General features: G+C 50.2%; 2 long non-coding RNA genes across 2 annotated transcripts in view; both read right to left on the bottom strand.

Moving 5' to 3' along the window:
• Positions 1–27,941, bottom strand: part of LOC142590323 (uncharacterized) — a 246,836-nt gene that overhangs the window by 91,935 nt on the left and 126,960 nt on the right. The window lies entirely within an intron of this gene.
• On the bottom strand, positions 62–27,924 carry LOC142590326 (uncharacterized). Its single transcript, XR_012830076.1, has 4 exons — positions 27,866–27,924; positions 27,503–27,629; positions 2,390–2,501; positions 62–322 (listed from the first exon to the last, which is right to left on the bottom strand). It is a non-coding gene; the product is annotated as an uncharacterized LOC142590326 (long non-coding RNA).

Genomic DNA, 27,941 nt, shown 5'->3' with positions numbered 1-27,941 from the left:
GAGCTATACAGCTTCGCTGTAAAAACACGAAAAGTCGTAGAATTTATGCCCTACGTGGAATGTCCTTTATTAAGCACAGTGCGCTAGACATCGTGATGCTGGCTACCATTATACTAAATAAACATACGGGCATCCTTTATGCCGCATGATATTACGTTTATGGAGGCATGGTAGTTTCGTTGGACTGCGTCAATCCTCAGCGGCGTCTTTTTAACCATTTATCTGCACTCGGGGGCAATTAGCACAGCAGCGAGGCCATTCTCTTGTATCAGTACTTGGCCCCCCCGGGGCTGCCGAACAGTTTCCAGCGGTTTCTTGGCACCTGCATTTCAATGATCGGTTACTTCGAGACACTTAAATTGCAGCAATTAGGAGTAAATGGCATCTTTTGATGATAAAATTAGAGGCAAGACACATGCCTGATGTCTGTCGATATAAGCTAAGCTTTAATGGAGCACAGCACACTGAGACACAACAGGTAGTATGGGGCAGGCACTGAACCTTTCCAGTGAAGTTGCCAGCCGGCTGCTTGCTTCCGTTTTACTCGCTTTGAAGTGTTTGTGTATTTTCACACCAAATGATATTATAATATTTATAATACTAATGCTAATAATTATAAAGAAACCGTGCGATCCCACGCCCTGCGGGAATCGATGTTGTGCAAAAGAGTGTGCGGGGAGCCCACCAAGTTAACGAAACGACCACGAGATACCTAAGATGTAGGCGGCTGGTTCATGCCCTACATGACGCGCATGCCGTGATATTTATATTATGACCTGACATTTATATTCTTCATACACTCTTTCATACTGTGCCACTTTTGGTACATATTAAGACTTAGGCGGCTGTTTCATGACCTACATGACATGAATGTCATGTAGGTCACGAAACAGCCGCCTAACATTTATGTTCGTCAGCAACCTATCATTTATGTTCGTCATAGACTCTTGTCATGCTACCCCAATTTTGGTACATAACAAGTTAGCAAAACCATCATGAGAGCACGAAGACGTATGCGGCTAGATAGATAGATAGATAGATAGATAGATAGATAGATAGATAGATAGATAGATAGATAGATAGATAGATAGATAGATAGATAGATAGATACTGCCCAAATGCCAAATGTCTGCCAAGGAATCCTTCGCATTTATTAATAACATTAATAATTGTGCACGTCTATAAACTAATTTACGCATTCTGTCGTGTCCATGAATACAGGTCGTTTCTTTTCTTCTTCCGTAGCTGTCTCAATCTTCCGAGAGGTTACCATTCACAATTGAGAGAAAGTGTCTATTGCCTCTTTCTGATTGGTTTGTAGTGCGAAGTACCCTCTTCTAGCAATCTGCGAAACGTAACTGTTTATGCAAGTTGCGAAACGCCTAGATCCTACGATTTCGGTAGGTTTAGGTATCTTTTTACCCTGGGAAAAACGTCATAAATCATGTGGACAAAGTAAAGAATACATGCCGCGCACAACCATTAGTAGAAAACCGCAGTAGATATACGCCAATATCGCCAATATACGCCAACGCCAATATCGATTAGATATTGATGAGAATTTAGCGTGCGGAATGCGTACGGGATGTGTTGCAGGAGTTAGGCGCCTGCGCAGTCTATAAAGGTGACCTTAAAACGCATACCTCCAAACTACACAAAAAGGCTAAAATACTTGATGACAGCAGCATCAGATGCAGCTACCTTACCTTATTCATTAGTGTTTTGAAGCCAGCGTAGCGGTTACGTGTTACAAGATAAAAATATTTGCAGCCTTCGCTTACATACATATCGCGGCATATGCCGCGATATGTATGTGGGAACATTTTACTGTATCTATGTAGGTTTGGAACTGTGTTGGTCTGAATAAGTCTGTCTGAATGTTTGACTTAGAGAGCATGAGTCATCTATTTAAGGGGTTGCGCCAAGTCCTCTCCCGGAGCAATGCACATCTTGCGGTTGTCACCCTTGTTTTTAAAAAAAGCTAATGTAATTTATATACACGCGAGCCAATTGACAAGAGGAATCGCTGAGGCTCACGATACAAACATTAGGGACCAGGCATGTATCAGCAACCATCTATCGATCTTCATGACAAGGAGCTGCGTTACCTTTGTCACTTTTTACTATGCATCAGTTGGTCATGTCACTTTTTACTATGCATCAGTTGGTCACAGTTTGCTTTGATGTATCTCTGTGTCTTGTTTCTCACGGTTCTTGAACTGGCACCTATATATGTGCTAACATATCTTCAATAAAATATCAGATCAGAGTGAGCGCCGTGTCGTCGTTCTTACTTTCCTTTTCTCCGTACCTTGTGTTGCGCTGTCACGAATCTTACAATGAGAGGACTTATTTTGATGATGCCAAAACTATTCAAAATTGCACTCACCCTGTCAGCGTAAGCCTGTGTCCATTGCTGCTGCATTGAGCATGTACACAGGGATGATGCAAGTTCCTGCTTTCTGTCGCCGGAATAACGTGACCCCTATATATGCATCCTCCTGTTAGCGAAAAAGAAAAATCAGAAAAATTCATAGTTCCTGCCACATATATCATTGAAGAAGTAAAGATGGAAACAGCTGAAGCGAAGTCTCCTCTGTTCTACATGATGCAGGGTATTTGTATATACAATATGTATAATACGTACGCAAGACGGCTGTTTCATTTAGCAATACTTTCTTTGCCTACCTACCCGCGAATAGGCAGTGTTCGAAATACAATAATGCGTCAACACTGACCGGGTCCACCACCATCACTGAGTCGCAAAGTAGCTAATAAAGACTGTAAAATGAATCAGTACCCTTCATTGTTCAGAAATAAACGAAGCTCGAATTTCACTGTGCCCCCGCGAATCAACAAAGCCACGTCAGTAGGTTAGTGCACCCTTGGATATCAGGTTGTGCTGGTGGTGGGAGGTTGTAGTGACAGGCGAGTTTACCCTCACCGTTAACACAGACAATTGCCCCGCCTAAGCATATCTTAAGTGTCACAGAGGTGTTTCAGCACATGTCCATCAAACCAGTCTCTCTTAAATGAGTGGCGAACTTTTTTGCTTATGGCGCTTCGCTGGTTTTAGATGAGCGATTAGCGGGGTACGGCTTAAGAGATAAGTAAGAAGAGTGAGAAATGATGGAGCAGGCGCTTCTCCTCCCTGAGGACAATGACATTGGAAATTACAATGCGAGCGCTCGGCCTGCCACTGAACGCTCCGACACTGCTGTCTTTCGGAGCATCTGGGCTTGGGCACTCACACAGGAATGCATGCGTCGCCTTAGGAAAATTCATTATTGCCTAAACCGATTTATTGTTACCCTATTATTCGTTTTATTCCTCATTTCTTGGCTCGTTTATATTCTAAATACTTTTTTTGATTGAATGACTGTCTACTAAATTGTTTCGAACTTTCCACGCTTTAATTTATTCATCAAAACTATAGATTTATAAATTTATTACCTGAACACATATGTAAAGTCTGCCCGACTTTTGGCCAGTGGCATGTAGTATTATCGAGACTCACACAACACATGGCGGAAAACAACTTTTACGCTCATAGCATGGTGGGCTTCCACCCCCATTTATTCGCGCAGAATGCCATGCTATAACTTACGCACGACATTTTCGACCCCCTTATCCCGGGTCACACCAAGCCAGTCTTGGCTTTGGACCTCTCCAAAGCCTTTGATCGCGTAGAACACCAAGTGATCATGACTGCCCTCCCGCGACTGAATGTAGGTACATTCTAGCATTCCTGACCGACCGCATGACTGAGATACACTTTGGTCCACTCACCTCCCTTTCTTTTACTTTACGGAGTGTTGACACCCCGCAAGGGTCCGTTCTGTCCCGCTATCTATTTATTATCCCCCTAATCCCCCTGGCCCGACAATTGGCAATCATACCCCATCTCAAACACACCCTCTATGCCGACGACATAACGCTGTGAGCTACCCACGACAGTGACGGCGGCATAGAGGATACTCTCCAGTCTGCAGCCACCCTGACCTAATATTAGGCCGCCAGTATCGGTCCTTCTTGCTCCCCAGAAAAATCCGAACTACTACTAATCACACCTCGTAATCGCTGCTCTCCATGCTCCCCCATCACGATCGAGCTGGACGGACGCCCAGTGACGGAGGTTGAAACCCTCCGCATACTGGGGCTCGATATCCAGAGTGATGGTAAAAACACCACCACCCTGAAGCAACTCAAGCAGATTGCAGGTGCGAATTCACACGTTATTCCCCGGGTTTCAGCCCACCACAGAGGCATGAAGGAGCGCGACCTATGTCGCATCATCCATGCCTTCGTCCTCAACCGTGTGCTTTACACAACCCCATATTTACACTTATCCCGACACGATACTAATGACCTAGACGCCTTAATACGCAAGGCGTAAAAAGTAGCACTAAAACTACCCATTAACACATCCACAGGGCGACTACTCGGCCTGGGCCTCCACAACACTATCGGGGAACTTGTAGAAGCCCATCGACAGGCGCAATACATTCGCCTGACACACACATCCACTGGGCGGCACATCCTGGCCTCCCTCGGGATCCGGATCCTACACTACACAACGACCCTACAACGACCCTACACTACTCGCCACCCCACACCACATCCATCGGGAGCTGCTTATTAAGCCGCTCCCGAGGAACATGCACCCACAACACCACGAGGAGCACCGCCGAGCTCGAGCTAAGGCGCTCCATCGCTATTTCGGCCCCGAACCGGACACCGTATGGGTGGACGCCGCATGCATGGGAGAGCAAGCGGTTGTCGCCGTGGTGGACTCCTCCCTCTTCCCACTCATCAAACTACCCCTCCATCCACACACTTTCCCAGAAGCTGCAGAGGAAGCTGCGATTGCCAGTGCCATCACCCATACCGAAGCACGCGTGCATAATAACAGATTGAAAAACCGCTATACTAAATTTTGCACAAGGCCGAGTCCACGTTCCTGCTTTTTGCATACTGGACTCACCCGTTGCACCTCCACCCCACCATGTGGAACTGACATGGATGCCTGCGCACTCCGGGAATCCCGGAAACGAGGCTGCCAACCTTTTAGCCCGAGGTTCTATTAACCGGGCTCAGGTGGCCTCCGATCCGGGATTCACAAAGGAGCGCATGCACTCTTTCAGCGATCTGACGCAGGCTTATAGAGCCGCACGTCAGATCTACCCCCGCTCCTCACCTCACCCATCCCTAGACAACAGACATGCGACACTTTGGAGGCTACTCCAGACGCACACACTCCCCTCCCCTGTCACCCTATCCCATTAGCATCCCTCTTTCCCCACCCCCACCTGCACCCTCTGTCCCGAACCATTCGCATTCGCCATCCACATCCTCTCGCTTTACCCGGCGGACCCTACCCCGCGGGGCCTGGAGCACCTGACATCATGGGAGGACTGGGTGACCATGCTCCGCTCTGAGGACCCGGCAACGCAGACCATCGCGACCAGCCGGACTGCCAGTGTTATGGACCTACGGAACATAAACACTTCAGTGGAGTACGGTCGTACGGGGGCCCAGGGGCCTGCGTGCCCTGAACACCTTTGTTTGAATAAAGTTTTTAACCGCAACAACAACCAGCCCCCGTGAGTGGGTATGCGTCAAACACATCAAGGTTATCATCATCATCATCCTTATCATCACCATCAGATCAAGTGAAGGGACGTACGAATATATCCCCTGTGCTTTTAACTGTGTTTGGTGGGTCCACAGTTACTAGTGACCAGGACTACGAACGCGGCATAGAGTTTACCAACCCCAGACCTCAGACGACCTCAGCTTCGTTCCTACTACCTCTGCAACCGGTTGGGTACCTTCTACGGGTGTTATAAGAGCTACAGCTACCATTACGCTACCACATCTGTGGCTTGCTGATCAAACGTTAAGGTTTATGAAAGCTGTGAACAAATTCCGAAGTCGTGGCGTCACGTCGGAGTTTCGCAAATATGAACTCCACGTTGAATCTTTGCCGCTACAGGCCATGTCCGAGACATGCGACATCCTCGCCCAGCCACGTCAGGAAACGCCATATACGACATTCAAAGAGGCTCTTCTTCGCCGTCTCGTCCCGCCTGCACATCGGCATACTGTGATGCCCAAATGTGGGGACAAAGGTTCGTGTACGCAAAGGTTCTGACGGTTCTCTCAGGCGGTGCCTCCGAGAACCTAATTGAGGACAAAGCCGCTGGTTTCGAACACACACACAAACATTTGATGGAACTAAAAAAGGCTTACAATAAATAGAGGAAAATAGAAAACGTAAGAGAAACACTCAAATAGACATCACGGCAGTAAGAAAACCACTTGGGGCTAGTATTAAGTTAACTAGTGCGCGAGTCCGGGCTTGCCACGACGGCAGGGACGCATAGCGGTCTCGACGCGGCGACGCGGCGACGCGGCGACAAGCTGACGAAAGGAGTTACGCCGGTCTCAGCAAAGGTCGTGGTGCAAGTTGGTTGACCAGGCGACCGGAGCGCGCCAGCTCTGGCTTGGAAAGGTAAAGCAGGCGGCTTGGTGGCACGAGCAGACAACGGCGGCGTTCTGGCCGGGCAGCTGGGCGTAGAGCTCGGGCCCGTAGCCCGACTGCTCTCGTCCTGCCCACGGGCACAGAAGCTCGAACGCCGGCCTCGGGCAGCAGGCGGCACGACAGACGGGGGCGGCGTTCTGGCCAGGCAGCTGGCGCAGAACTCGGGCCCGTAGCCCGACTGGTCTCGTCCTGCCCATGGGCGCAGAAGCTCACCGGCCTTGAGCAGCTGGCGGCACGCTCGGGTAGACGGGCGACGCACGGGAACTGGCTGGCAGGAGGCCCCGGTCGGGTGAAGTCCTGGTGCCTCGGGTCCGGAACCCGACGGCCCGTCTTCAACTCCCGGTCCGGTGGTTGACCGTCTCCTGGCGTCTCCCCTGCGTCTCCCGCTTCTGTCCGCGCGCCTCGCCTTTTTTTCCGCTCTAGCCGATTAGGCATTCTCCGATTGGCTGCCTGACGCCCCGCGGTTTTTCCTAATTGGTTGGCTTTTCTTCTTTTAGTTGCTTTTCTTGCTCCGCGCGTTCACGAGCCGGACGCTCTGCGGCGTTGTCGTTTTTCTCGTCCCAGCACGGAATTCGCCTCGGCGCGCGCACTCCTTGTCGTCTGCTGCTATCCATCCCGACCACCGCACCATGTCGCGCACCACACATCACACATACTCAGCAGCTACTGAACAACGAAGAGCTCGGTGATCGACGTACAACTCAGTTTCCATGTCCGCTGCAACACCTAATTGGGGACCAACTAGACTCTTTGGACAAGGCCGTTTTGCGTGAGTTGTTTGTATAACGTCTTCCAGCCAACGTACGAATGGCTTTCGTCACAGCTAAGCATAAGCCACTGTCGAAACTCGCCGAACTGGTCGACGACATGATTGACGTCGCTCTGGCAGTCATAAATGCTGCCCATAGATCTCCAATTCCTGAAGGGGATTCCCTTTGGGAAACAAGAAAATAGCTCTCATCTCAAGTTGCTGACTTGCCTAAGGAATTGCGCGACGCTCACAACTTCAGTGATCGACCCTATCTAACTCATCAGCCTCTGAAGCCGCCTTCTACGCAGCGGCCATTTCAACAACCTGAATGCAGTTTTTCATTACAGTGCCTGTGCTACTGATATTTTCGCGCCGCGGCTCATCGATGCGTGTCACCCTGTTTGACATACGAGAAATGCTCAGACTGCACGTCAATAATAGAGGCGGGCGACCATCGCCTTACGTCAGGCCGCCTTTTCCATATAACCGGCCGAACGATAGGACTACGTAGACACTGGTGCCGAGGTCAGCATAATTCCTGCGTTAGAAGCTGACCGGCGTCTCCGCGTAAAGTCAACCCCCTACAAGCTATGAACTCTTCCTCGTCGCAACTTACGTACAGCAATCTCTCACCCTCGATCGCGCTCTTAAGAGAAGGTTGCCATGACTATTTTGAATATCAGACCATTATGCCATTTTAACGGCTCACTTCTTGAGCCATTTTCATCTGCTCGTGGACATGAGTCGCTTTCCCATTGTGGCCAACATCACGGGTCTGTCAGTCAACGGTTTTCTGATGGACGCTACTGCTCTCACAATGCGTTGGCGGTCTAGTTGGTGCGAATCCATGAATACTTCGTTTAGCGCAAAACAACAGACACAAGAAAGACGACAGGACAAGGCACTACCAGAACAGCAGGTTCAGGAGATGACAAATACACCAATATCAGGGCCCGCAGTAGAATAAAGATAGTTCAGCACAATGCGTTGGCGGGCTAGTTGGTGCTAATCCATGAATATTTTGTTTAGCGCAAAACGACAGACACAAGAAAGAAAACAGGACAAGGCGCTACCAGAAGAGGAGGTATTTGTGTGTCTTTGTCATCTCCTGAACATCTCCTGTGAGGTGACGGTAAAGAAAGCAGCCAAACTGTGAATGGTGAAACTAGCGTTTTATTCAGCGAACCCGTGCCCTCAAAAACAGGCTACACTCAAAGCACAACGATTGCGGCGAACACAGTCGGCGACCGTCAAAAATCTGATCAGCGGGTCAAGTGCGTCAGCTTTCATGCATCAGTCATCGAAGGTTCCAGAGCAATCGCTGGTGCCTGCGTGTCTTCCAGAAAGTTGTACACCATTCGCGTGGCGCATACATGCAATCAGATTGCACAAGGTTCAGTGACGACCGACAGCGGATAGAACCATCGGTAACATTCGAGAAACTTGCGATACATGCAGGCGCGTCCTGCGCTGTGTGCAATAATATTTGTTAGGCTGTGAAACGTGGTCACCCGATAAAGATACGTGTCAGTACGGAATGCAACTGCGGAGCGGTGTTAATCTTCTTCCACAGGACCATCTGTCTATGCTTGTAGGTGATTTGGGTAAATCGTGTTCAAATGTTCGAGAGCCAGTGATTTAGCTTCTGCAGATGGAGTGCAACTCTCTGACTACAACCGTGGTACACTTAAGTTGCACGTGATATCTTCCAACGTCAAAGGCCTCTCTCTTCATCAGCATAATTCTAAGACTCGAAGTGTTTTCAGTGCTGTACAAAATGTGAGCACTGCCTGTTACCTACACGTCTTAAGGGGGCTTTGCCAGACAAAGACACATTCAAACGTAGTAGGAGGGTCATGATAAACTCAGTTATTCACCTTGCTAGCGCACTTTCTTATTTGATGCCGGCCGATGGACACCCACGCAGAGTCGAATACCTTTTCTGTGTTTGGCTTCTAAGCACTCGTGCTGACTATCTGGGGGTAACATCGGAGGCAGTTGTTATAGTATCCGACCGGTAACCACAGCTGCATGCAGCCGTAGCATCCACGCCGTATGGTTGTTTCAGCGTATTCCAGCCACTCGCTTCATCACATGTAGCCCCTGTCACGATGACGCCACAATGTGGTCAACCTTCCAGTGACATATTAGTCTGTGGTTCAAGGTAATGCCGAGAAATCGGACGTCCTAAAATCTAAAATCCTAAAACAATTATGCGAGACACCGCATTCACATTAAGGCAAGTTAAAATCAGGGTTATACTGTGGCGAAAGTATTTCATTTCCGGCTTCACTGTAAACACTGCAAATAATTGCTCAACGCTAACTTATTTCACATTATCACGCGGTATCTGGATTTGATTGGACAAACTTTAATAAAGGTCCTGCAGGACGCTGCGCAATGGGCGTGTCCCACGCAAAGACCGCTGGGAGTACCTGGCGGCCGCTGCGCGAAACTGCTGGACGGCCAATTGCTGGTCTTGTAGAAGCGGGCTATTGGTATTCTCCCATTTGCGGGATGAAGAGTCGGGCGGAGCGTTTCTGCACTCCCAGAGCACTTGTGCGAGTGTCGCCGGGACCGCTCACGATTGGCAGCCACGCACGGGGTCAGCGAGATAGGGCGAAGATTATTGATGGCATGTGCTTTGCCCGGTTTTCGAATGAGGATCGCCTGGGCGAGTTTCCAGAGATCAGGTAACTCGCCCCGCCCCCACACGACATTGATGGTACCCGTGAGGTACATGACCGAGGGGTCGTGTAAGTTTCACAGGAGCTTGTTGGTTATGCCATCGAGGCCCGTGGCGGAACGGCTGTTCAGTCCGTAGAGAGCCCGGCGTACCTCTTCGACAGAAAATTCGGCGTCGAGGAGGGTCTTGTTGGTACCTGTGTAATCAGGATGCACGGTCAGCGGGCCTGTGGGTATCGGCAGGTACTTATCCACAAGGGTCTTGACGACGTCATCCGGCGAAGTGGGGCCCTTGGGACTGGTGAAGGACTTTGGTGAGCGAGTGGCGCTGGTTCGTGCGGGTGTTGGTGTCGTCGAGCAGGTGTTTGACGAGGTTTCACGTCTTCCCATTGCGCACCTGTCCGCCAATCGAGTAACAGACCTTGTCCCATTGCTGTTTGGATAAGGTGCTGCAGTGTTTCGTTATGGTCTTGTTCGTTTCTGCAATGCGTTTGCTAGCCTGCGGTTGAGACGCTGGCTCTTCCATCGTGTCAGTAGAGACTGTTTGGGCTCGAGCAAGTGGGTGAAGCGGCTGTACATCTTCTCGGTTAGCATATCCGTGCTGAACGTTTTCGTGGCCTTACCAGCGTCGGCTTTGTGCTGAGCCGTTCACGTCTCCAGGTTCGGGGCAGTGTCGGGACGGAGTCGTGAGGCGCAAGTCTTGCGAACCAGGTCCCAGTCGACACACGTGTACGACTTGGGCTTCCTGACGATGGTGGGCAAGTGCACGGCCAATATGAGATAGTCGCTGCCAAAGATCGTCCGCAAGATTGGACCAGTGGGCATCGGCTGTGTTCTTCACGAAGCAGAGATCCGGGGTGGTGTCCCTGTGGGTGGACGTGCCGATGCGGGCAATGAACGCCTTGTCCATCAATAGGGTGAGATACAGGTCGTTCGCATGGTGCCACAGCGCGGTACCATTTGGGGTGTCATACACGTAACCCCAGGTGCGATGCCCAGAGTCAAAGTCACCAGCTATCACGAGCGGGTTTGAGCCTGCAAGACGGATGGCTCTCTGGAATACGTGTAGGAAACGACTATTTTGTCTGGGGCTGCTGTACATGTTGTGGATGTACACACTTTGTCGGGACGCGTCGCTTAGGAGAATCTCCGTCATAGCGTTGTCTACCTCGGACGGGCCGTGGTCATGTGCGAGGCAGGGGAGCTGTTTAGAGACCCGCGTGGTGGTACCACGTCCTCCCGCGAGGCCGGGTAACCACTGGTAACCGGTGAACGTGGTAGTGTGTGTGCGAGTTTCTTGCCGTAGGATTACATGGGGCTTGGCGTCGTGGCTGCGTAGGTATTGCTGCAGGGAGGCTTTCTGCGCAGTGAAACTCCTGCGGTGCCACTGCCAGAGGCGGAACACTTCATCTCGCCTGGCCATCTTGATGCTTGTGGGGGTCGGCCGAGGCGCCTGACGGTTGGAACGGGGCCGCGTGTGGGGGTGGGTTGGGCGTGGGGTGTTGTGGCGAGACCGGCTTACCAGCGGCAGTGGCGGGGACTACGTCGTTTTCCAGATAATGTTCGACTGTCCTCCCCAACCGATTACCGTGGGCCGTGAGGGTCGACTGTACGCGGGCCATATTCTCTCCGAGAAGGTGGAGGCTCTCTTTAATTGCCGACAGCCTACTTTTAATTTCGTCTAACTCTGGTTTCAATTCTGGTAGGGCGCGAGCGACGGCGCGTTTCTTGGGCGCGCACTCGCCGTCGGCGCTACCAGCGCTAACAGGTTGCGGCGGGGTAACGCGGCTACTGCGTTGGCGGCGTTCTCGGCGGAGGGCCTAATGGCTGCGCGCGCGCTCCTGTCGTGTTGTAGTTCGTCATTCGCGGCCGCAAGTATGAGGATTGTCTCTTTCATATCGGTGTTTTCGCGTTTGAGTAACGCTATCTCGGATGTGTTAGTGTCTGTATCGTGCTCTGGGAGTTATCCCGACCCTACTGCGATGTGGTGTCGATTCTTCTTTCCCGGACGACGTCTGTCCAGGTGAGCGTGCCTCGTTTCTTGTTGCTCGTGGTTGGTGTCGGCGAGCTTGACAATCGTTGACAGGAGGACCCAGAGCGGGATCCAGAACGGGAGCCGGAACGCGACCCAGGCTCTCACTTGGAGCGAAAAACGGAGTGTTCCCGACATTCGCCGTGCGGCGCACCACGGGAGCAGGCCCGGGGTCGGCCCCTGGATCTGGAATGAGATCGGTTGCGTTCTGCGGCCCTGGAACCTGCTGGCAGGTGCGAGTACTCATCTTTGGTGGCAGCGATGGCGGACTTGGGCATTGTAGTACAGTCGTCGCCGTTCCTCGTCGAGCGTACTCTCTGCCATCGCCGCACCACGTGTGGAATGTGGTAGCGTTCTTTGCAGGCTTTGTCAAGTTCAATATTCAAGTTCCCGCATGTATGATTCCTAAAACATGCCTGATAAACGCTAATGTCGCTAGATTTGCTTTAAACAATAATCTCATTAGCCTCAGGTGCGCACCAACTATGGCAAACAACCAGTTCATTTTTCGGCTTTTTCACTTTGAAATTCCATACCACTTTGCGTCAAAACTTCGCGTTCAACAACCATATTTAAAAAAAGACATCTGAAGAATTTTCTTCTAACAGAAAATATTTAACATCAACATTTCCCCCTTTTTTTCTTTCACCCTTATTGCTTCAAATATTCCGCTGTTCTGATTCCTTTCTTTTTTATTAATGGTCATGTATATTTAGAAATATTTCTTGTTTCTATTGTTGCATTTACGGTAATGTATATTTTGGAATTCCTTCTTTTTGTATTCCATGTTTGGGTAAAATTTTTTGTCCGTTACTGTCAATTTCGTTTAGTTCATTTAGTTTTGCGGCATTTGCTCCTTGCAATTGTATAATTTCTTTCGTTAGATTTATTGTAACTCCTAATCTTGTTTTGCATTCTGCAGTACTTACTTTCTTCCATGTCTCCTTATATATAATTTTAATGTAGCTCTCCTCGTCGCTTTAGAAAACACATATTTATAAATAACAGGAGGTCCCGATACAGTCTGACTATCGGACCTCCTTCTGTATATTATTCTTCTTTTATAACCTATAGTCTATATTGAATAAATGAATTGCAATTTCAATTTTGGCAATGTTGTAGGTGGCTGGGTTAATGGTGGAGTTTGCGTATTCAAGTGCTCCGGCCCCTTTTGAGTGTGTTTTACGAGCTTCCGGAACACTTTCCCAGATGCGCTGGTGTCACTAAATATGCCATTGAAATCACACTTGAGGAACACAGGAGCACTGCAATGGAGAATTTATGTGCGAAGTAAGATACATGTTCATCAAATACACACTTTTTACAGCTTTTCTTTAGAAAGCACTCAAAAGCTTTATGTTGCAATTTCATTCTGTGTTTCGAGTGTACTTAGAGAACTATAAATTGCGCAAAGCTGATATTTTGCAATAATAGAGGGAACGTTATGCGCTCAGCGTAGGCGAAATGGAAAAATTTTTGGTTAATTATGGCCTGTGCAACATACCACGTGCTTGAGCGCACCTAAACATATATAATTGGGTTTTATAAGGAACACAAAATGTAGCACACAGTCCTGGTATAACCAGAAATGCAGCACCATTCATATTAACTGAAAAAGAGGGAATATGCAGGAAGTCTATGTAGAAGAGTGCGTGTGGATCAAATACTGCCTTTAACAAAAGAACCTTTGCTAAAGTGTTTGAAAATGTCATACTGTCGTTATCTGTAGTTTTTCCCAGAATTCTAACGCGGCTTCAAGAACCACCAAGTTCAATTTCAGCGATACTACCGATAACTGCATGTTCCTCCGCGGCAAAATGTTGATGATCTTGTATGAATTATGCTTGTTTCAAATAACTGCTGAACTCTTATATTGTTCCTTATTTTCATGTGTCATAAGGGGTTCATGGTTGGTTTCTCTGGTTTCCTCGGTGAACATAATCAGACACTTCGCACTTTGTCGAAAACAAGGGGCACATCACGAGTAATGCGTAGCCAAATTTCAAAGTGCGTGGGTTAATCAGTGCCTTTAGAACAAATAACGTATTGATACGTGTACTTGTTTTTATCGGGCGACACTTTTTGCCACCTAACAAATGTTATCGCACAGCGCGGGACGCGCCTACATGTATCCGAAGTTTCTGGAAAGTTGTCGATGCTTCTATCCGCTGTCTGTTGTCGCCGAACCTTGTGTTATCTGATTTCATCGCTTGACGCGAATGGTGTAGAACTTTGCAGAAGGCATGCGGGTCCCAACGATCAGTCTGGAACATTCGATGACTGCTGTATAAAAGCCGACGCGCTTGACCCGCTGATCAGTTTTTCGATGATCATCGAGCGTGTTCGCCGCTATTGTTGTGCTATAAGTGTAGCCTGTTTTGTGGTTACAGGTTCGCCCAATAAAAGTTAGTTTTGTCGGTCACAGTATTGCTACTGTGTTATTCGACGTCACCACCACGCGCCAGTATGAAAGTCCTCTGAAACGTTGTGAATGTAATTTACGCGTGGCAGAAAACGGCGCACGCTGCTCTGGAATAAGCACGAACGCCACAAGCATGAAACTTGGGAAAATGTGGCTTGTTACTATGGTGAATCTGTGTGCGAAGTTAAATGCCCGTGCATTATTAGAATCTTTTCATAAAAAATTCCTAAACAATGTAATGAGGTGTCAGGTGGCCGGTTTCAGTAATTTTTTATTCTACACAAACTTTACATTCGTTAGAAACGTGATCAATAATCAGTGCAATGTGTCGGGAAATTTTAATGTTTCTCACCCATTGAGCAGCGTTTCAAGTAGTTATTGAACCCTTCTTCGTTTGTTTTAGACCGCAGCTTTTAGGCAACCATTCCTGTGGCTAGCGTCAGCGCGGGCGTAAACGAGCGAACAAGCAGAGCGAATGGTGAAAGAGCGAACGCGGAGCGCAGCGGCGGATGAAAGGCACGAGGACGAAAGCGTTGTGCGGCGACGAGGGCTACAAGACAGCGACAGAGTTGCACGCGTCGTCTGCTACATTTGCGGCGGCTGCTGTGATTCGCGCCCACTTGTCACCCACGCGCGGCCTCTCGCGATTTCCAGATTAGCGGGGCAGTTGCGCTATACTTCGTTCTGTTTGCAACCTGCCACACAACAAACATTGTGTACGCCAGCCACTATATCGCGAAATGAAAACACGTATAGAACATGTGTTCCGTAAGTTAGGGCGTGTTGTATAATGATTTGTTTTCTTCGGAGTACTAAACAAGGCACCATGTTTATGCTTGGTGAATGTACAGACCAAGTAAGGGGTGATGTGCAGGCAAAGTTCAAAGCATGTGAGTTAATTGTGGTCTTTGCAACAAATTACTTAAGCGTTAGGAGTTTATCTTGCTATTGACGCACAATCTAGCTAGTTCCCGTGGCAGAACAGCAAAGTGAACCAAGGTAAAACTTAGTCAAAATGGTAGAGGGGGCGGAATGTAACGCGGAATCCATGTGCGGTGCTAAAATTGTGTGGATCAACTGCAGCCTTTAAAAATATCTTAGTCATGTTTACGAAGGTCTCATGCAGCCGCCTTCAGCTATGCTTGTCAATATCCCGAAATACGTTACACCACTTGTACATTTCGTGTATACAGGAGTCATGTCAAAGCTTTGTGTGGGGAAAGTTTAATGTTTTTGACGTATTAGAAGCGTTGCAAGTGATTACGGAGCCCTCGTTTATGTTGTTTTATTGCGACAGCAATTGCATGGACACTCCAGGCGAATTTGTGCCGTTGGCGTGGCCGTCCTTGTGACGTTCCTTATAGCGTCGTCGCCGACGTTCCGTATAAATCGTCGCCGCGCCCCGTATGCTGTATGCGCGAATTAAAGCTTGCGAGGGTGAGCCTGTGAACACGGCTCAATCTCGCGTGTGTGAGCGAGGAAGGCGGACCGCAAGCGCACCCTCCCCTGTCGCACGCGAGGCGCGGGGATGAGGCGATGAGGGAGGGGGGCCGTTCTTCTTCGGCGGCTGCTGCTTACGGCACGGCCATTCGGCCGCCGGATCTTCAAGGCGATATAAGACGTAGCCATAGTACGCGCCCGCGCAGACCTCATGTTCAAAGTAATCTGCGCTGTTTGCAGAGTGCGCGTAGTGCCGTAGCTTCGTAAGCGCTTTGCTTAAGATGTTTCGTTCGCACTGAAGCGATTGATGCACGAAGGTCTATTCGATCGCTGCAGCTGCCGTGATTCCTCACACAAGCATCTTGACAGCGAGTTTCCACGCTTGTCGAGCGAGGTGTGCTCATATTTGCCTGTGCACGCATGACACCGACCTTGATAATTTAATTAGAACTGCGTTGGTGGGAAAGTTGGCTTGAATTCATGATAAAATGTGTAAGCGCGACGGAAGAAGGACGTAGAAAGAAAGAGACACATAGAGACAGCGCTGTCACCGTGTGTCTGTTTCTTTCGACGTCCTCGCTCAGTCACGCTTGAGGATTATATGATTGTTAATTTAGGTAGCAAGCGAATGTTTACAAGTTCATACAGCCGATAAAACTACTATCCTAACTTCATATAGCTATCTGCTAATTTGCAATCGCAAGAAAGGAGGAAGAAGTGCCTCGGAAGAAGGACGGCTATACCTGTGGTCTCTTCATTTTCCTGTGTCATGGACGTTCTTCCACATCAGAGGTTCTGCAAAGGGCACAATGTCATCCTCCGGGATTGGAGCGTTTGACCCTGGTCGTCCACCACTGGCTGTATCGAAGGCAAGGGACCACACTGGCCCTTCCACTATCACCCTTGAATCTTCCGACAGCTCAACGGTTAAAGAAATGGAATCGGATAACGATTTCACGCTTGCCGTGGGCCACCGCTTGCAGAGAATACTCAGGAGGACCTCAACAGACAGTGAATCGTTGCCAGGCAGGACACTTGTAAGCAATCATCCACCGTTACTTATGTCCCTACTGCAGCTACCAATGATCTCAATACCACACTACTAGGAAACAGCCCAGTGCGCTCCTTTCTAGTATGTGGAAAATCACAGACATTGGCCTCGAGAGGCTTTTGAATTCTACCACACGAATAGTGCAGATTCACCGCTTCGGTCAATGCTGGTGCGTTAAACTAGTCTTTGACTCTGAAACATTACCTGACTACGTAAAAGTTGGATACGTAAGACACCGTGTGTGCCCTTACGTGCCAAAACTGGTTCAGTGTTGGAAGTGTTTTAAAATAGGACACGTCAGCGCAGCTTGCAAGGGCGGCGTAACATGCCAACGGTGTCGAGGAGCCCATCAAAATGATAGCTGTGATGCTACTGTCTAAAATGTACAAATGCGCCGGTCCACATGAAGCGATATCAAAAGACTGCCAGAAAATCAAGGACGACATGTCAGTGCTTCGAAAGATGGTGCGGAAAAAATACACTCATAGACATGCTGCTACATTGATAAACCGCCGCAGGCGCCGATCGCGGCACAGACGACAGCAAGGTAAGAGTATTTAGCGAACAGACGGATCATCGGCCACATGCCAAACTCCTCGCTTGCCAAGTTTGTTTCTGCGATTAAAATGTGGGCCCGATAGGCCTCCTTCGGCAGCAGTACGTGGAAAACATCCGTAGCATAAAACGACGCTTCCGCCGACCGACTCTAACATTGAATGGCCATCGCTTCTATGCAAAAACATGCTTGAATTCGTCGGGTGATGTGTCTGCAAAGGTGGTTGAGAATGATAAGAAAGAAAATGAAATGTACGAAGTATGCTGAAATACCTCATAACTACGATGCGTTCACTTCTCTGCGGACTACAGACGCCGGCTGCTAAGACCGCGCTACATGTTCTAGATGCTTTGGAACCGCTCCTCACGGTTCTATAATAAGGCATCATGGCGCTATCTTTTGAAAATCAAGTACGAAGTTCTGCAATAATGCCGTGGGATGCAGAGGCCTACGAGGCCGTCTTGACGTTCAACAATGGATGTTCAAGTGCCAGTTTCCCGTGGCTGTAATATGTGAGCCAAACACGGCGTCGTTAATACGCATATCTGGATATGTGCCACTGTGGTCAAGGAATGACCACAATTTAAGCAAAGCGCTCATGTTTGTTCGTCTCAATTTGACGTGCCTTCGTAAAGACATTTCTCCACATGCTTCCAACGAGTACGTTTGGAAAGCGCTGAAGTACAAGTGGCACATATTCTAAGTAATTGCAGGATATGTACTCCCAACATCGAGCATAGACAGTTCATATTTGCTGTCCATACTAGAAACTTGTCCAGGCCCCCACATCATCATCGGCGACTTTAATGCCCACCATCCCAGGTGCCGCTCTGCTTCGAAGAACGCCCGCGGTAGAAACTTGGCTGACGTCATGCTTAGTCAAGGCTTGATGGTGATCAATGATGGCTCGCCAACATACCTTCGAGGCTCTTACTACAGCAGCTGTCTTGACATTGCGTTTGTTTCAAAGAGCCTGCTGTCTGCTACACGATGGTGTACTGATCTCGACACCTATGGAAGTGGCCATCTGCCAACTATATTAAGTTGAAAGGGTTACATCCCCCAGCTCTGCACAATGTGCGTTCCATCGATTGGCCAACATTTCGAGAATCTGTGAACACCGCATGTCAAACCATCCATTCACCCTCCAATATTGAAGATGTCATCGCCACAACATTACGCGACACAACAAAACACCTCAGCGCACCTTCACCTAGATCACCTATTGATGGCCAATACGAGCGACTTCGCACGATATGGCGTCCAGCAGAACGGAAATATAGAAGGAACAAATCACCATTAGACATCGCTGCATCACGCCAGGCTCAGCGTCATGTCCTGCGTCACCTTGAAAAGCTCGACAAACAACGCTGGAGATCATTCTGTGGCTCTCTGGAGCCGAGAAAACCTCTCTCTAGAATTTATAAAATTGTGCGAAGCCTTCCATCGCCTCCACAACAGCTGCACCCGTTCAGCCCTGTGGCCATACGGCAAGGGCGGCGTGAAGTTGAGATCGCGGATGACTTCTGCAAACTACTTGTGAGTTCCTCTAACGATATTGGAACGCAATCACGATTGAGTTTTTCACCATCTAGTAATCCCCGTCTGGATGCGCCTTTTGCTATGCACGAGCTCCGCGCTGCGATATCTACTTCCCGCGGGTCATCTTGTCCAGGACCAGATGGAATGACATATTCCGCGATTTGTCATCTTGGAGTAGAAGCTCGAGAAATTCTCCTGGCGTCCTACAACTCTACGTGGGACGCACCAACTGTGCCTGGCCACTGGAAGTGCAGTTGTCTTGTGGCTTTGCTAAAACCCGGGAAATGACGACATGATTTTTCATATTATCGGCCAATATTCTTGGCAAGCTGTATCGATGAAGTGATCGAGCGGATGGTGCTGAGCAGACTGGAATGGCTACTCGAGAAAAGTGGTGGATTTCCTCATTTTATCAATGAATTCCGAAGAGGCCGGTCGTCCATTGATGGTGTGATCGATCTGGTATCTTCTGTTCAACAGCAAAAGAGACGCCGTCGTCAGGTGGTGGTGGTGGTGATAAACTTTATTTAAAGGGGGAAGCGTAAAGGGGGACGTGGCTGAGGGATTGGGCTCAAATAAGGCCCTGGGCCTCCTTGGCCTTCTCCGCCCAGTCCACCAGTTTAAGCTGTCGGTCGACGTCGCCGGAACTGAGCCAGGCTGTCCAGTCAGTCTCGCTGCTGATGGGGGATGAGAGAACGGGAGCGAGGTGCATTCCCACATTATGTGTGTGAGTGCTCCTGTTTCTGAACGGCGCCTTCATTGGTCGCTTTGCTTGCCCCCTGTGATATTGTTAATGTACTTTGGGTGTGGGTATGTGTTTGTCTGAAGTCAGGAAAACGCGACCGCTTGCGTTTTGTCGAGTTGCTTGGCCGGTGGTGGGAGCGCGCGATGCCTCAAGCGATACCTATGGGCTATTTCATGATAAGTCTCGCAGGGTTCTTCGTGTCTCTGTATGCGCAATATTTCTGGATATTAAAGGTGTCTACGACAACATCTTCCAGCATTCGATTCTTCAGGCGCTTCAGGATATTGGAATTGGTGGCCGGATGTACGCATGGCTGCACAGTTACCTCAGTGGCCGCACCATTTTCACGTCAATTTTGGATGGCGAGACTGATAGACATGACGTTCGCAGGTGTGTTTCGCAGGGTGGCGTCCTTAGCCCAATATTGTTCAATGTCATAATGGTGGACCTTGCAGACGAGCTACCTGAAACAACGCATATAAGCACAGATGACATCTGTATCTCGTCATCTGGGGTGACACTTCCACCAGTGCGTACAAGGCTTCAACGTGCGGCTACCATCACGGCGAAGTACTTGTGCCGTAGAGGCCTGCAACTCTCAGCAACTAAGTGTGCAGTGTTGGCATTTACGCGCAAATCAATGTCACCCTATCCAATCATTGTCGACGGAACGGCGCTCCCTTTAGTCACCCACCACAGATTTGTTGGAGTGATAAAAGACCGCAATGTTTCTTGGACTAAACATGTTACTGCGCTTAGGGCTAAACTGACCAACTTCATACACGTTCTTCGTGTAATATCTGGACTGAGATGGGGCCCCTCTGAGAGAAGTTTGCTCCAAGTGTACGATGTGGGAGTTCCGTCGGTCTACCGGGGCGCAGTCGTTGCTGTGCCTAAGGCTCCGGACTTATTCGCCATTGCGAGGAAAACCCCTCCCAAATGCCTGCCCCTCGACCACGCACCGTTTTCCCCGGCCGCCGCGACCGCGTCCCGCGACGTCATGCTACGCGGCCCTGCGATTCGGTCGTGGGGGCGTGACGTAGGGAAGAAGCCCCGACTGGGGACAATCGCCGTGTGCGGGAGAGTCGTGCTGCGACAAGGACGAGCGCCGGTCACGAGTGGCAAGCTGCAAGGTACGTGAGCCACCAGCTATTTGTGTCCCCAACGCCCCGGCCTGGGGACGTTCACGTGCTTTGTCAGCTTGCGTAAGTGTGGCTTGCTGAGTGGCTCTGCGTTCCGCCCTTGCGGTAGTCGCAGGTGCTCAGTGCGTCACATTTTGCGTATCCGAACCGTCGCAGACCATTGTCGGTGACGGGAAGCGCTAGGTAGCGTTTGCGAACGCATTTCGGCCCGCGCGCGCAAACCATTGTTCGACACGGCGTGTAACCCGCCTTCCTCGCCATCGGGAACCACGGGCGCCGAGTGTACTCCGTGTGTTTGGGTGCAGTCTGGTACATGTTGGCCATTTCTGATCAATAAACGCTTTAACTGTCCTGGACGCCTTGTGTTCCTGGGAGAGCGCCCATGCGTACGGCCAGAGCCGGCCAGGTCTTTCGGCTTGGTGCTCGAACCTGCGGTGGGTCTATCGCCGCGCGCCGTCGTGCCGCGTCGTGAGGCTCCACTTCTCGGGGGCCACTTGGCGACGCCGTGCGCGGAGACGTACAGTGAGCCCACATTTTGGCGCCCAACGTGAGGCAGTAACTGCCTTTGCATTGCTGCGGTGTGTAACGAGCCGGAGACCCGCTTGATCGGCTGGCCGTGCCATGTTTTCCAGCTTCAAGGAGTCGTGATTGTTGACGACTCTCGCGAATGTCGCCCTGCTCGATTACGCAGCCGATGCTGGTGCCGAGCGAGGAGGCACAGCTCAACTCCCAGAGCACGAACACGGAGTGCAAGCTTAGTTGGCGCAAACCTACTAGATGCGTGTGATATGTCCACGCCGCTCCACGACGGGCGTGGATCTCTCAATGCAGCGATAAGCAACGATGAGCTTGCCGCCATGGAAGAGGGGAGGCTGCCGCGAACCCTACCAGCATTGAGGAGCTACGCGGCTGTGGCCCCCACCGCCGACGGCGAGCGCGGGGGGAGTAGGGGGTTATCGCCTGCCGCGAGCACCGTTGTGCGAGGTGGCGAGGTAGCCTCGAGTCGCGTAGGGTTGAGCGAGGTACCGCTAACCGAAATGAGGGGAGGGTTGCAGGTGTCCCAGCATGCTCAAATCCCGCCAGCAGACGTTCCTGGTGAGACGAGCGCACCAGACGCGGGGGCGTTGCTTAGCGAAGCCACGCGACTAATTCAGTCCCTTTCGAGTGCCCTCCGGACTTCCTTGGAGTCGCCAAGGCACTCGCGGCCGGTGGTTAAGCTGGCAGTGCCCCGCTTCTTACCCCGCATTGTCATTGTACGTAGCTGTAGAGGCGCGCTTGGTGCCCTCATTCTTTTGTTGTCTCGTCTTTGAGACTCGCCGCGTAAGTGTTCGGAAAGCGGGGGCGTGCGACCACGGGAGCGTCAGCTGAGGGGGGAGGTTTGAGACATTGGACGCCTCAGACATTGGTGTTGCCTGCGCCTGAATCCGTTGCAAGCCCTAAGGGCACGTGTCGCGGGTGCCTCGTGTGTGCGCGTGCAAAAGGGGACGAAAACCACGTCCAGCTGGCTTCGCGACCCTCCATCCTGTGCCCCCATCTCTGCTCGCTCTTTCTTGGAAACGATTGGTGTCAGCATTTACTACTCCTGCTGGCACTGCTGCTGCCGGTGCCCGGAACTGTCTTCCCGCAGTCATTCTCTCTCGACAGTCGCCTTCGTCGGTAGCTTGGAGTTGCAGCGCACTCGCGCTCAAGATGGACAAGCCATCTGCCCTTGTCGCCCCTTCGAGCCGCCGCCGCAGCCGACGCCGGCGCCGGGTTGCACAGCCAGCCGCTCCAGCCGCAAGGATACTCCCTGCTCCAACGACTGTCCCGCCTGCCACAGCTACGGAGACCAGTCCGAAAACACGGAGTGTGCCACCTGGACGTGCCAGGAGGGTGTATCGGCACCCCTCTGGTACGTGTCGGTGAAGGCATGGCCCGCGCAGCGCAGAGTGGTGAGGTGCCAGCACCCCGTGCCTTATCCTTTTAAGGGGCACACGTTCACTCTAACGGACGCAGCCGCGGACGGCGCCCACTTGCCCCTGCCTGCTGGTGCTGCTACCTGCGGGAAGTGCGGGACCCTTGTTATTCACCATAGCCACTACACCGGCCGGATGCACCCGGAGGAGAGGGGGAACAGTGCGGCGGGATATCCCCCGGTGCCTTTTGGCGAGGCGACGGCGCTGACAGACGGCGAGCTGGCCCAATTGTGCCGGCAGAGGATGCGGGGGGACCCCGGATTCGCAGCACTCGTTCGGCAGGGAGCTCCAGACGGTGAAAAGGCAGCCCACCAAGAGCGACATATTATTCCGCCGAAACAAACAAATTCGAACGTGGTGGCCGCCGACCAAGTGCCCGCGATGGCCTTGGAATGAGACGTTCGGAACTGAGCGCTGAGGCTCCGGGGACGTCTTGCCGTTTTATTTTGTAGGTGGGGTTCTTTAACTTTTCTTAATGTTTATTTTTGAGTGTGTGTCTCTGTGCGTGTGTGTGTATGTTTCTGTGTTCGTGTAGCAGACAGTACGTTTATTCTGTGGGTATTCTGGGCGTATTCTGGAGCAGTGTGTTGTACAGTTTTCCCTCTGAGTAATATGGTTGCACGCGATTTTCACTGGGTTTGCTGTACGTGTTAAATAATTATGCTATTAGTGTATTTGCTCTGATTGTATCGTTTTCGTTTTCTTTAATATGTGTTTAAGGGCTGGGACGGAGGCAGGAGGTTAGCCGTCCTTGCAATATCTAATGCTGGCTGATACAGGGGACTTTTCCTTTGTGTTACATGCCGCCGGCTCACTTCTCAGCTGGTAGGGACATTTAAAGGGGAGAGGGATGTGGGAGTTCCGTCGGTCTACCGGGGCGCAGTCGTTGCTGTGCCTAAGCCTCCGGACTTATTCACCATTGCGAGGAAAACCCCTCCCAAATTCCTGCCCCTCGACCGCGCGCCGTTTTCCCCGGGCGCCGCGACCGCGTCCCGCGACGTCATGCTACGCGGCCTGCGATTGGGTCGTGGGGGCGTGACGTAGGGAAGAAGCCCGACTGGGGACAATCGCCGTGCGCGGGAGAGTCATGCTGCGACAAGGACGAGCGCCGGTCACGAGAGGCAAGCTGCAAGGTACGTGAGCGACCAGCTATTTGTGTCCCCAACGCCCCGGCCTGGGGACGTTCACGTGCTTTGTCAGCTTGCGTAAGTGTGGCTTGCTGAGTGGCTCTGCGTTCCGCCCTTGCGGTAGTCGCAGGTGCTCAGTGCGTCACATTTTGCGTGTTCGAACCGTCGCAGACTATTGTCGGTGACGGGAAGCGCTAGGTAGCGTTTGCGAACGCATTTCGGCCCGCGCGCGCAAACCATTGTTCGACGCGGCGTGTAACCCGCCTTCCTCGCCATCGGGAACCGCGGGCGCCGAGTGTACTCCGTGTGTTTGGGTGCAGTCAGGTACATGTTGGCCATTTGTGATCAATAAACGCCTTAACTGTCCTGGACGCCTTGTGTTCCTGGGAGAGCACCCATGCGTACGGCCAGAGCCGGCCAGGTCTTTCGGCTCGGTGCTCGAACCTGCGGTGGGTCTATCGCCGTGCGCCGTCGTGCCGCGTCGTGAGGCTCCACTTCTCTGGGGCCACTTGGCGACGCCGTGCGCGGAGACGTAGTGAGCCCACAACAACAAGGCACTTTTTGTGGGCTACATACGCTACAGCATGCCTGTGCTATCTAATATGGTATCATCTTGTCTGCGCAAGCTGGAAAGCCTTCAGACACAAGCACTGCGGTTATGCGTTGACTTACCATGCTACACGTCGACTAAGGGCACAATAGCGGAAGCACGGGCTTGTCCAACCGACATATACAGGTCTTGCGAACCTGTGCGAGCCTATCTTGGCCTGCTAACCAGACACTCACACCATCCTCTGTAAACACTTCCAGAAAACAACCTTGGCTTTGCTTTTTCTAAACCAATTGCATGTCACGCAAGCACTATACTGGCAAGGTTCCAGGCCACCAAGATCGCCAAAACACCTCCATGGACATTTCCACGACCACTAGTGAGGCTTCAGATACCCGGAATTATGAAGAAATCCCACATTTCCACTATTTGCTTGAAACAGCTCACCCTGGTCCCATGTATTTACATTATATGGTGGGACTGTACAAGCATATACCGATGGTTCTGTCAGATCTGCCACAACGGCCGCATTTGTTATCCGAGAACTTGGAGTTACTCGGCGGTTTCAATTAAACGACAAATGGACATCTACGGCTGCGGAACTTGCGGGAATACGGGAGGCTGTCTGTTTTATGAGAACGCAGACACCTCATAAATGGACAGTATTGTGCGATGACAAATCAGCCCTCAGGCGCTAAACGGCTTTTAAAAGAAAGGAGCATATTACCTGCTCGTACTGGAAATCGGCGAACTTCATCACAGTGCGGATTGAAGTGGCCGCGTAATCAATTTTTAATGGGTGCCTAGTCATTGTGGTCTGATTGGCAATGAGCTCGATGACTGTGAGGCAAAATCGGCCATCTCTTCCTCTGATGAAGTACGGGTCGCCTACTCGTGACCTGACAACAACTCCATGATCAAGGCACTCATGCAGGACCTTGCAAGGGCATACAGAGCGCACGATAACAACATCCACAGACGCCTACATATGATCTACTCCGACGGTAAATTATGTTGGTCCCCGAAGGTTACGCGGAGCAAAGCGTTGTTGCTACACAGGATTCGAGTGAGCGTTGCTTTCACACGTCGCTACGCGCACTTCATCGGCCAGTCGTACAGCCCTGATTGTGAACACTACCAGGCGCCTGAAACACTGGAACACATATTGTGCGGTTGCCCAGCATATATGCTGGAGCGAAGGATGTTGGAAAGTTTCCTAGCCAGCGTTGGCAGGCAACCGCTGCCGGAGGAAGCTATCCTCGGCCCATGGCCTGACACTGAAACTTCAATGAGTGCAACTGAAGTGTTGAAGTTTCTTCGAGACACCAAGTTCGACGAGCTGCTCTAGGAAGGCAACTGTCTCGTATACATAAGCACTCACCACTTCTCTTATCATCATCACCCATCCCAGTACTTTCACTCCCCTTCCCTCTTCCCCAGTGCACAGTAGCAGACTAGAGCGCACTAGCTCAGGTCGACCTCTCTGTCTATCCTGTCAATAAATTCTATCATATTATACGCTATCGCAATCGGTGCTTCGCCATTAGGGAGAGCCTAAGGCTTTTATACTTCTGCGTGGTTTGTAGAAAAATTTTCCCCGGTATCTGTGGTAAGAAAACAAGGCACATTGTTTATATATGGTTATAATTAGGTGCAAGTAATGACGTATGCGTAGGTGAAGTTCAAGATATGTAGTCTAATGCAGCATTCAAGCGGTCGGGGGAGTTGCAGCTGAATTTTACGACGAGCACATAATTTATCTCGTCACCCTAGAAGTACAAGGGTAAAATCACGCAAGCGTCTCACTTTTTGAAGATTTGCTTTGGCTTTTCATCGAGTAAGCGGTGTTCAATTGGTGGTCTGTTTCGCCGAGCAGCCGACTTCTGACGAACGCTTAGCGCCAGCGAATCATGAGAGTGCTCGCGGTCTCGCCACAGAAGCGAGAACGTAATCAAAATAAAATGTAGCGGAAGTAAGGGAAGCTAGAGGCGGAGTTGCAACGTGTGTGGATACCTTACTTCATTTGTAAAAACTTCTTAACAGCTGCTCGAAAACATCATATGCGGTGACGATTTCACACGGGCGCCTCATGAGGCATCACCGAGCGACGTTTTAAGAAGTTCATTTATTTACTGTCAACTTAATTTCTTATTGCTTCAATATTGAATTGTGGTTCTGCAATGTCGCACAATTGTAAGACGTTTCTGTATTGACAATTTTATGAGTGTGGCATTGTATTTTCACATGCATTCTTATATTCTTTGTTGGATTCTAAATTCACACAAAGTAAAACACAAGGCATTTACAGCGAGGCCACAAACAATGTCAATGACTTGTGGTATTTGAAGATGTTTCCAGAAAAAAATGGAGTTCATGTGAATGGCAAGGTAGTGTATTCTTGTCACATACTGTATAATAGTTGAATTCTGCTTGCCACAGCCGACTGTGGTTATGGCGTCGCCGATTATTATAGCACATGTGCAGGTACACATTTCAAGGTCAGAGATCCGTCTAATAATTTGTCATTTCGGTTGCTTTTTAAGAAAGGAATGGCTGAGCAAATATTAAGGATATATCGCGCCGTTAGTTGTATGTCTAGTGGATTTGATGCATACTTAAGTTGATTTATAAGTAAAACAGGCTGTGAAATTTCCTGTATATAAATCCCTTAATTTACTAGCCAAAAGTGATTGAGTCTGTGGTGTCAGTTGGAAGCCGTATGTCTACGCTGTGAAAAAAAAAATGTATCGGTTGTGCTTGTACGCTTAATCTAGTATTTACAACGCCGGCAGGTCGCACTCACCGCAGTGGCTCCGAGTGTGGAATATTTAATAGGCCCCATGCGCTTCGTGACACGTAATCGTGCTGGAGACGACTGGCCAATGTCACACACGAAATCTCATAGAACGCACTGCTTCACGCAGTTAAAAAAAAGCTTTCTGAAAGCCAGGAATACTTACGACGGCTGCATCTCAAAGGGCAGTCCTCCTGAAGATCGGTTGCCACAAGTGCAATGTTCGCTGCCAACAAGATTCCCACTGCTGGAACGTTCATAAACGCTAGAATACCCATCGCTGGTGTCGGTACCTGTTATATAAAAAAGATTTCATAACTGCGGAGTAACTACTTGGAAGGGAACAAAGCAACCGCACTGCCATGTAATATTAGTTTTTCGCTTCGGCTTATTTTCATCCGACAGAAATCGTAGCTATAGATTCAGTTAGTGAGCATTAGAGGATCCACCTCAAACTGAAAATATTTGCATATCGTATTCACCTAGATTCGTCCTGAAGAAAATTTAAGAATGACAAAAGCGCACAGACCTTAGTGTTCCGATGCCGTGTCCTTGTTTCTCGTGGCTTGCCGTCCGGTGTTTGAAAAGGTAGTATTGCCTAAATG

This window comes from Dermacentor variabilis, chromosome 8, assembly GCF_050947875.1.
Source record: "Dermacentor variabilis isolate Ectoservices chromosome 8, ASM5094787v1, whole genome shotgun sequence".
Lineage (NCBI taxonomy): Eukaryota > Metazoa > Arthropoda > Arachnida > Ixodida > Ixodidae > Dermacentor > Dermacentor variabilis.
Note: the sequence above shows the minus strand (reverse complement) of the source record. Positions and strands in the feature narration are given on the sequence as shown.